The sequence below is a fragment of the Trachymyrmex septentrionalis genome, unplaced genomic scaffold, assembly GCF_001594115.1.
Source record: "Trachymyrmex septentrionalis isolate Tsep2-gDNA-1 unplaced genomic scaffold, Tsep1.0 scaffold37, whole genome shotgun sequence".
In the NCBI taxonomy this organism is placed as follows: Eukaryota; Metazoa; Arthropoda; class Insecta; order Hymenoptera; family Formicidae; genus Trachymyrmex; species Trachymyrmex septentrionalis.
In genome coordinates, this window is record NW_017305536.1 from 37,028 (window position 1) to 48,344 (window position 11,317).

Here is an 11,317-nt window from a genome sequence, read left to right on the forward strand (position 1 = left end):
AAATCAGATTTTTTACACGACGTCGACGCGTCGATGTGAGAGTTTTTCATTGCAGAAAAATCAAATGCCATAATATGAAATGATTGCGGCTTGATGCAATGATTCTTTTTCTATTTTACAATGAAATCTTGAATATTATATTACAATAGCCGTGTCTAATGTCACACAGCGATACAATTGTTTCGCTTCGTATGCTAGCAAACCCATATTTCATTAACATACGCGATAAAATAAGACATTACTAGAGAAAAATAATTTTTGTTTTATCATTTTCGGGGTCTGTAACAGCGTTCTATCATTCTAAAAAAAAATAATCTCAAGGTACTACGAGGGCAAGTCGATAAGTTCTTAAAAAATCTGTCAGAGAGCACTCGTAGTGTCATGTCACATTACTTTTTGAAAAGTAGCATCTTTCAGCTGATTACTCAAATTTTGAGCAGAATCGCGTGGTTTCATTTCTGTAGACGATTAAAGCGAATAACTTTTGTATTTTTTGCAAAAGGAAAAAAACGAGTTTTGTGCAATAATCAAATATCTACATATGAAAAATTTAACGCCGTAAGAAATCAAAGCCGAGTTGGATAATGTTCATAGCACATCTGCACCAGCGTTTGCGACTGTATACAATTGGGTTAATGAATTTAAACGTGGTCGTACATCCACATGTGATGCACCTCGTTCGGGATCATCAATTGAGGCTGCTATGCCAGAAATCATCGATAAAGTCCACGATATTGTTTTGACTGATCGACGAGTGAAAGTGCGCGAACTTGTTGAAGCCACAGGCATATTACAGTGATTTCAATTTTGCACGAACAATTGGGTATGAAAAAGCTATCGACAAGATGGGTGCCGCGTTTGCTCACTGTGGACCATAAGCGCGACCGTGTGACGATTTCAAAACAATGTTTGGAGATGTTTCAACGTAATCCAGATAAATTTCTGCGTCGATTCATTACTGTGGACGAAACATGGATCCATTACTTCACACCCGAGACGAAGGATCAGTCAAAACAATGAATTTCACCGGGTGAACAGCTCCGAAAAAGGCGAAGACCGTGAAGTCGGCCGGAATGGTGATGGCCACAGTGTTTTGGAATGCACGCGGTATAATTCATATCGATTACCTTCCGTCGAAGCAAACGATTAATGGCGATCACTACGCAGCCCTATTGGACCGTTTCAACAACATTTAAAAAAAAAAACGTCCCCATTTGGTGAAGAAGAAAGTGCTCTTCCATCAAGACAATGCACGGGTTCACACGTGCCCGGCAACGATGGCCAAATTCAACAAATTTCGTTACGAATTGCTTTCCCATCCAGCATATTCGCCAGATTTAGCGCCCTGCGACTATTTCCTGTTTTCAAACCTGAAGAAATAATTCGGAGGAAAGAGATTCACTACCAGAGAGCAACTCATTGCCGAAACAGAGACTTATTTTAAAGGATTGGACAAATCATATTATTCGGACGGCTTGAAAAAATTGGAGAATCGTTGGATCAAGTGTATCGAGCTGAAAGGAGACTATGTTGAGAAATAAAAATGAATCGATCAAAAAAAAAGTGTTTTACTATGTTTTTCTAAAACCTTATTGACTTGCCCTCGTATCAATGTAAAAAATTGTTATCTCGACGTAAATTGTTCGCTGATGTTAATAAGATATTATGTTAAGAGAGATATTTTACGCAACTTAAGAAACGAATGTTCAACTAAGCATTTTTAGCTTGATATTTTTATACCTGTTTCACATCACGTAATCATAATCCACGTAAAAAATTCGGTTGTTATCATAAATTATGCACATTGTGCGCGCGATGAATCTTACATGTACGACTGCCCGGAGTCGTTGGAAGTGCTTCCGTATTACTCAGCGAAAAGAGACGTTTTCTTATTGCAGGATATATTCGAAACTGTCAAGCCAAGCGCGAGATATTAGATAAAGTGCCATATTTTCAATTGTATTGTCCGATCACAGAATCTCGATGAAAACATATTACGCAATAATTTTTAAATTTTGTACCATGCTGTAAAAAGACAAACAATATACGGATGTTGCATGAATAGCTGGCATTAAAGGTGTGCTAATAAATGGGTTTAAAAAATAAAATAAATAAAATTAGACGAAACGATTGAAAGCAATATATATATGTATATATATATATATATATATATATATTGCATATATATATATATATATATGTGTAGTACAGAGTCGAATATGAGACGATTTAATTCATTTTGCTTAAGGCTGACGTTAACGTAGAGTTAATGTTAAATTTTATGTTTTATATTAATATGTACGTTCCTCGAACTCGAGTTATCAATCCAATTCCTAAAGTCATTCGTTCAAATTTCCATTTATGTTAACAATATCGAAAGATTATCCTGTTCTTATCTAAACTAAATATTTAGCTCCTCAATTAAACGTGTCAACAAATAGAATTCAATATTCTAAATAGCATCTGTTTTGCTCATCGCACTTTGCACTTGTCCCCTTTTAGCACTTGTTTTCTTTTCGAAAAAATATTTTTTAAGTTTTACTATTCCAAATTAATATGTGCGTTTCGTGTGCGTGCGTGCGTGCGTGCGTGCGTGCGTGTGTGCGCGCGCGCGCGCGCGCGTGTGTGTGTGTGTGTGGGTGGGTGTGTGTGTGGGTGTGTGTGTGTCTTTCTATATTTGATATCTTTTCGTCTAAAGACTCTAATTCTATTATTAGCTTTCACTAGGTTTTTCTTTTTCATTTATCTCATCTCTCATAGTCATAATTAAAAACATTTATAAAATTAATTTGATTATTAATGGAATGTTTTCATGTATATCTTTATTTTAAGAAAGAAAAAAGCTGCTTGTATAAATTAATTTATTGGTTTTGCTCTTCTTAAAAAATGAAGTTTATTAAATAAATTACATGTTAATAAAATGGTAAATTTTATCAATGCACTTAACAACAAACTTAGTAAAAATAATTACATAAATGTAGTTCATTCAACTTGTAATATCTATTTGAGTAAATTTATTTCATCTACTTTTTTGTCAATACAGCCTTATCAAGATACATTACTTTCAATCTATGAAATATGATCGATTTTCTCGCATGTAAATGATCCTTATTCACAGAGATGCAATCAACTTGAAGCAAAGCAACGTTTCTTTTACCAACGGCACCGATACCAACTATGCTCTGAATTTAAATCATAAAGTTCGTAAGAGACGACCGTCTGTAACTGTCGAGCAAACGATTGCTCGTGAACCGCGTGCGCAACGGCGCTCAATTTAGAGATTGGTGTCCATTGGAATTGGAAATGAAATTTCGTAGACGTACGAATGAGGGCGAGCACAGGGTTGCAACACAGTGGTAAAGCGCGAGAAATGTACCGTGTGCGCCATTGATTTTGCGAATACCGATTTATGTTTACTGATCCACTTTCGGTATATATAACTGTAAACGGTACCACGTTGGCAAAAAAAAAATCGTATATCTCATCTCATTGTCATCATTATCATATAAATGACGGATAAAAGATAATTTTAGCAATATCATAAATAGCATAAGCGGTATCAAAAAAACTGATTGTAAGAACAGTTACAGAAAAAATATCTTATTTAGACATTACGTAGATATACTGTAATAGCATTCCTTTAGAAAATAATTATTTCCCATTAGTTTTATGATGTGTTATACTAACAATAAGCTTACCAAGCTCTCTCTTTACTTAAAAAAGATATTTTTAATGACTTCTGTATTACCTTAAACGTCTACTTTTTGTAAAGAGAATTTTGTAAAGAGAACGCAAAAGTTTTCCTCCTCTTTCTCTCTCTTGTCGTGGGGTTACAGATGCTATGCCAGAAGCGTGCAACATAGACAAAAGTGGAAACTCTCGGGACAACCTTATAGTTAAATGTCTCGGTTCGCGCACGAATATAGTATAGTTTAATCAGAGTAAAGTGTGCGGCAAAAAGTCGTCAACTTCCGGTATTTCGCTATGATTTACCTATCTCTTGAGCAATAAAAAGCCTCGCTACCCGAACTGTATATAGCTGGTATATGATGCATAGTGTTAATAACGTTCATCATCTCTTTCTTACTCACCCTTTATTGTCCCTTTTCATCTTCGCACCCGTTCGCCAAGCTTCCTCTGCGTCACTTTTTCCTTCGTGTGCCATCCGCGTTTTCTCTATTTCTTCTGGTAGTCTCCTCTCTCAACTCAGATTGGCGCACATGCTGCATCAAGAAAAAAAAAAATATATATGTGTGTATATATATAAGTGCAGTAGTGCACACTATAAAATTTGTTGAATTAATCGTTAAGCTCTTTTTACGAAAAGATTTTAAAATATATACAATAGGTTTTTGCTCCAGAATACATATGTTCCAAAAGTTCTTCAATTTTTATTTATGTTAAAAACATGTTTTATGTGAGTTTCCTCTTTTAAATAATCCTCGAATTAATTTTCACACAATATCTAAATGATTTCATGAAATTATTTTTTTATATTTCATTTTTTATACTTTTTTTATCTATTTTACATATTTTGGTGCTGAAAAACTTGAAATCTAAAAATGGATATCCTCTTTTGATCATAATCAAATTTATCATCGATGATTATAATAAAAGAAATATCAATATCTAAAATATTATTTTACTTATTAAGATAGAGTCCCACGGTCTCTGGGCTCGGCATGGCTCGTGATCCGTCTTAGTTTATCTAGGCGCGTCACAAAATTAATCTCAAATTGATATAAAAAAGGCTAAATTCGCGGTCCCACGACGTGTCAGGTTTGTCATATGATGAGCCTGTTTATTATTGCTATTTGAAATACTTATTAAGTGTCTTTTTGATCATTCAAATCACAATATGGAGTAGGATGATGAAAAAATTATCGAGTTTCTATAATTACAAGAAAAATTTATATGAAATGACTTTTTACAAACATTATCAACAGAATATTTGTTTTCCTACTGATGGAAATTTCTTTCATGCTGATTGAATTAGGGTAAAAGCATTAGATGTGGATCAGGCACTAGTTCCGGATTACTTTTTATATTTAAATAATTATAGTATTTTGCATTAAACATAACACAAGACTCTTTAGCATTTGTTTTATCTCTTTTAAGTATTAATTGAATTTAACTTTTTTATTAGGAATAGCGGTATATAATATATTAATGTCGTTAACTAATTAAATGTGCAAAGTTAATTAACGTATATATCTTTAAAAATTCGTTTAAAGTGTTATATTATAAGAATTACATTATGGCTTTTACAATAAATAGTACAGTAAGTCAAGTAAGAGCGTGGTCGATCTTACTCAAAGCTAATAAAAGATATCGCCCTAAATCTATCATGAATCCATAGAGGACACTTTTGTTCTCGATGCACTATCAAGGAAGATTCAGTTGTCATTGAACTTTCTTAAAAGAATCACATTAAGCGCCATGAGTACTAAATGCGCATCACGCTATGAAGCTGTGTTCTTCTGCACTCACTCGAAACGTCCAAAAATGTCACAATTAGCGGCTGCTAAATATATGAAAAAGTCGAAATTATTCGTACAAAAGTGGGTGCAGCGATATAATGTGGCAAAAAATGTCGATGATTTACCGGAACGTGGCTCGATATGCAAAGTGAACAAAAAAGACTATAAAAAAATAGTGAATCTGTTTTAGCGGAATCCTGCTTAACACTGCGTCAAGGACAAGCAAAATTGAAGCAGAAAGGTTTAGATATTCGTATGAAACTATTCGAATCTCTATTCTATCTCAAGGCTAATAACATGAAATGGTGCAACACAGTGAAGAAACCTCTGTTGAATGAAAAACATGTAACGAAGCGACTCGCTTGGGCGCGCGAGAACATTGATCGAGACTGGCAACGTAATTTTTACTGACGAATGTTCCATATGGGCACGTTGTACCCTCAAACGAACCTGGTCAACTTCCAGAAATAAAATTGTCGAGCAGACTGTTAAACATGGAGTAAAGGTGCATCTTTGGGGCTGCTTTTCAAAGCAGGGTTTCGGTATTTTGTACTTGTTTACTTGCAACCTGAACGCCGAGAAAATGTTCGAAATCTACAAAAAGGCTTTATTACCTTTAGCTTTATTATCTGCCGAACGTTGGTTCATCGACAAAAATGAGGATTGGATTCTGCAGGAGGACAACGATCCCAAACACCGTAGCAAGCTCTGTACCGAGTGGAAACAGCAATCTGGCATAGTTACACTGGATTGGCCGTCGCAGTCGTCCGACGCAAATCCTATCGAAAATGTGTGGGCATACATTACACAAGCTTCGTGAAAAACGCACTTACACTTTAAAGCAGCTATCTCGCGAGATTCGACGGATTTGGAGAACCTTATCGTTAGAATATGCCGTTAATTTGGTCGAAAGCATGCCTCGAAGATGCCAGGCAATTATCGATGCCGATGGTGACTGGTTGCATTACTAATGTAGTTGCATCTTTGATTTGATCGAGTACTATACATATATGCATATAAAAATTTTATTCAATACATTTTTTTATAAAGTAACTCGACCACGCTCTTACTTGACTTACTGTATTTGACTAGAGTGTAAACAACTATTATTTTTATTATTGTACATTGAAAATGTCAAATTTTGTACCGGAAAAACGCCATTTATGGGAAGTTTTCCTTCATTATTTTTTTCTGAAGAAAAGAAAGGTGCAGCTAAAAGTCGTCGTTTGCTTGTGGAAGCTTACAAAGAACATGCTTCATCGTTAAGCATGTGTGAAAAGTGATTTAAATGATTCAGAAGCAATGATTTTGATTTAGAGCATGGAAAGCCATCGAAAAAATTTGAAGATGCACAATTGGAAGCATTGCTTGACGAAGATGTATGTCAAAAAAAAAAAAATTGGCAACAGCATTAAATGTTACCCAACAATGCATTTCCTTATGTCTGCATGCAATGGGAATAGTTCAAAAGCAAGGAAATTGGGTGCCACACGAATTGAAAGAAAGAGACGAAAGAAAAACCATGTGTGAATTGTTGCTGTAACGATTATAATGAAAAAAGAAAGGGTTTTTTTTACATCGAATTATTACTGGTGATGAAAAGTGGATTTACTACGACAATCCTAAACGCAAATCAGCATGGGTTAAGTCCGATGAACCAGGTCTATCAACGCCAAAGCGAAACATCCATGACAGTTATAAGGTTATGCTGTGTATCTGGTGAGATATGAAGAGTGTGGTTATATATTATGAACTACTGCAACCATCTGAAACTATCACTTGTGAACGGTACCAACTGTAATTAATACGTTTGAACAGAGTTGTGAAAGAAAAATGACCGGAATGGGAAAATAGACATGACAAGATAATTTTACATAACAACGCCAGACCACATGTTCATCGATTTGTCAAGAATTATCTAGAAGGAGTGAACTGGAAGATTCTACGTCTCCCGTCGTATTCACCAGACATTGCTTCCTCAAATTACTATTTGTTCCGATCCATGGTGTAGGCTCTTTCTGCAGAGCGATTCAGTTCTTATGAAGAAATCAAAAATTGGCTTGATAACTGGATCGCTTCAAAACAATCAGATTTCTATCAGCGTGGAATCTATTTATTACCCTGAAAGATGGGCCAAGACTTTTGATGGAGCATACTTTGAATAAAGTAAAAATGATTTTTATGTTTCAATTAATAATTTAAAAAAAATGTAAAAAATAAATAAAAAATTGTCACTACTGAGATTTACGGCAAAATATGTGTCGATTTGTTTTCGATGTCCAACCCTGGTAAAAATTCAGAGCAAAGCACTTAGCGTCGTTCTCTTGTAAGAGCTGATTCAATTTCTATACATACTTTATAATGAAAAATTTCATCGGGGATCAATAAGTTGATATTAATCAGCCATTACAATTGGACATTATGGGAGATTTCTTCATTAGATCTGTAATTCTCGCAAATAAGCTATCAATTCCTTACGAAAAAATACACCGAACTAGGCGTTAGCGATTCGAAATGACACTTAAATTGAGTGTTAACTTTCAAATAAACCTCCATCTTAAGGATTAACACTTAATTTAAGTTTAATTCTTAATTTAAGTTTATTTCGGACCGCCAATGCCTAGTTTGGTGTATTTTTTCGTAAGGGGTGCTGCACTTATCTCAATTTCTCTCTTCTCATGTGCAACATGCAGAAGAGATAATAAGTTATGCTACTAATACGAGGTCTGGCTATTAAATAACGAGACTGCGCGCGCAGAAGGCGTTCTAGAGGGATAGGGTGGGAAACGAATGCAGCGTTGGATAGCTGGAAGTGTCTACTATTCCAGTACGAAAACACGTTTTTGTCGCAGTAGTAGTATTTTTTCTATAGAGGTTAGAAACGAACTTGTTTTTTTTCTCGTGCCGATAACAATGTGTGACGAAAAACATGAGCAACGGATCAATGTGAAATTTCTCGTTAAATTAAAAAAAACTCCGACTGAGTGCTATAAGTTGTTGAAAGAGGCCTATGGTGAGAATTCTCTATCTCGTGCGCGTGTTTTCGAATGGTATAAACGGTTTTCTGAAGGCCGAGAGAGCACCGAAGATGACCAACGTCCAGGTCGACCTGTCTCTGTTTCAACTCCGCAAACAGTGACCAAAATCAATGAAATTGTGCGCGGAGATCGTCGTATGAGCATTCGGATGATTGCTGAGACTGTAAACGCCGATAAAGAAACTGTCAGAAAAATTTTACATGACGAATTAAACATGAAGAAAGTCTGTGCGAAGTTGGTCCCAAAAAATTTGACCCCTGACCAAAAGCTCGTCCGTCAACAGATCTGCTCAGATTTTCTTGAGAGGTTAGATGAAGAGCCTGAATTGATGGAAAACATCATCACTTGCGATGAAACCTGGATATTCCAATACGATGTTGAAACTAAGCGGCAATCCATGCACTGGAAAACTCCTGCATCGCCAAGAATGAAAAAAGCAAGGATGTCGAAATCAAAATTTAAAGCCATGCTAATCGTTTTTTTCGACATCAACGGCATCGTGATGACTGAATGGGTTCCAGAGGGTCAAACTGTAAACCAAACTTACTATTTGACAGTTTTGGCAACACTGCGAGAGCGAGTTCGTAAGAAACGGCCGGAGTTGTGGAAAAACAAGTCGTGGATCTTACACCAGGACAACGCACCTGCCCATAACGCGCTGTCTGTGAAGCGTTATTTAGCCGCTAGAGGCACTCCAGTGCTCGAACACGCGCCGTACTCGCCTGATTTAGCACCCTGTGACTTTTTCCTGTTTCCGAAGATCAAGTCTGCCTTAAAAGGAACCCGGTTCGAGTCGATGGTAAAGGTGAAGCGATAATCGGCGGAGCTCCTAAATGCTCTTACAAAAGAAGACTTCCAGCATTGCTTTGACCAATGGAAAAAACGAATGGAACGGTGTGTGGCGAGGGGAGGGGAGTACATTGAAGGGGAGCATTCAATTGTAGAATAATTTTTAAAATAAAACTCTTTTTCATAAGCAGTCTCGTTATTTAATAGCCAGACCTCGTATATAAAATTGTTTATATCTCAGAAACGATTGAGCTTTCGATTTATGTTTACTAAAGCTTTTTTATTCATATAGTGTGTACTATTTACCATGTAAATGCTGAACGATTTTTTAAACACTCTATATATTAGATAGAAATTTCGATTTACTCATCAATTAACAAACAAATTTTTTTATTAGACTTTATGAAAATTTATAAATAAATGAAGAGAAAGAAACACATTATATTATTAGCGTGCAATATATTGTATTATGACATTAAGTTACATATTCTATTTCTCTCAACTATTGAGACACACAAACGTGTGTTTATACGCTAAATTAAAGGTAAATTTTAAAATGGTCACGCAAACCGACCGGTATTTAATACAAGACATCATAAGGACGGGTTGTGGTTTAAGAATAAAAACCGAATCACTGTTAAGCGTTAAAGTGCACCCCATAGTTTAATTAGTACTTTCGAATGATGGAGCAGTTTCTCTGTAATTTACGTCGGTAAACATGGTCGTTTGATGTTAACCAACTCGCGAAAATTTAATAGTGATCCTTTTTTACGGAAGTATATTTTCTGAGTCATCGCATGTCTGCATTTGTATGCTCGCGTACATGTGTTCATAGATTAAACAATTCTATGCTTTTTATGTTTCTCTTTCCTAGACTTTGCGCAAACAATTTTATATATAATATATGTGATTAAATATGTGTAAATAAAGATTTGTATACAAGCTACAGATTAATTTGCAGTGGAATCATATACAATATTTAAACTTAATGGTATTTTAATAATACGCATAACATATGTTTATACGGAAATAACACAGAAAAATACTAAATATACATTTTCATATTTTTCTGCAAATTTCGGAAAAAAAAATATATACAAAGTTATACTACAAATATCGAAGAATATATGTATACATGTTGTGCGTTATACATTTGAATTCTACAGAGAGAAAAGTTTACTCAATCAGTGAGAGTAGAAAATTAACGCTTTATTAAGTAATTCTTTCCATTTGTATAAAAATGACACTATACATCTCTTCATTTACATATGATCGTAATTAACAGAGATATTCTAATAAATCTAATTCTTTCTATCACAAGTTAAAATATTTTTTCCAAAGGTAATTTTAATGACATTTTTATAGCATATTGATATATTTAGACAAATTAACGATACTTCTTATATACAATTATCTCAGTACTTGTGCAATTTTTCTAACGATCGCGCTAACAACTACACACGGAATATTTTTATTCGTTTTCAATAACATTATTCTTTTTTTCTTTTTTACGATTTTGAGTGTCACATAAATCATGCATTTAGTTTCGAGTGGTCTCTGAAGGAAGATACCGCGTTTCACAGAAATTCGTCCGCTCGTGTTTCTACCATTCGTCCGCCCCAGAAACGGTTGTAGCGTCGATCTTACCCTTTGAAGATCGGCTATTTTCATAATAACGAAATATATCTTTCCCTGAAGACGACGTTCCATTCTCACGCGATACGGTCCGTTTCGAAAGTGGGTCGCCCGGGGCGAACGACTTGCGGATAAAAAGACGAAATGGAAAAGCAGGAAGAAGACGCGCAAACACACGTACGTACCGCGGCAGCCTTCGCGAAAAGTAGACGTGTATTAAAGTGCAGATGGAATCTAAGCGTACGTATTGCACGCGCTACAATGCCGTTGCGTGTTAATTACCAGTGATTAATCTCATTGTCACATTGGCACGATTAATGAGAGTTATGCATGATTATTTTAATTATTGTGAAAAAATGCTACAAGTTTTCCTGC

General features: G+C 35.3%; 1 long non-coding RNA gene across 1 annotated transcript; it reads left to right on the forward strand.

Moving 5' to 3' along the window:
- The first annotated feature begins 574 nt into the window (after positions 1–574).
- On the forward strand, positions 575–7,024 carry LOC108750547. The gene is made up of 3 exons (XR_001939439.1): positions 575–586; positions 5,718–5,721; positions 6,798–7,024. It is a non-coding gene; the product is annotated as an uncharacterized LOC108750547 (long non-coding RNA).
- Positions 7,025–11,317: the final 4,293 nt, after the last annotated feature.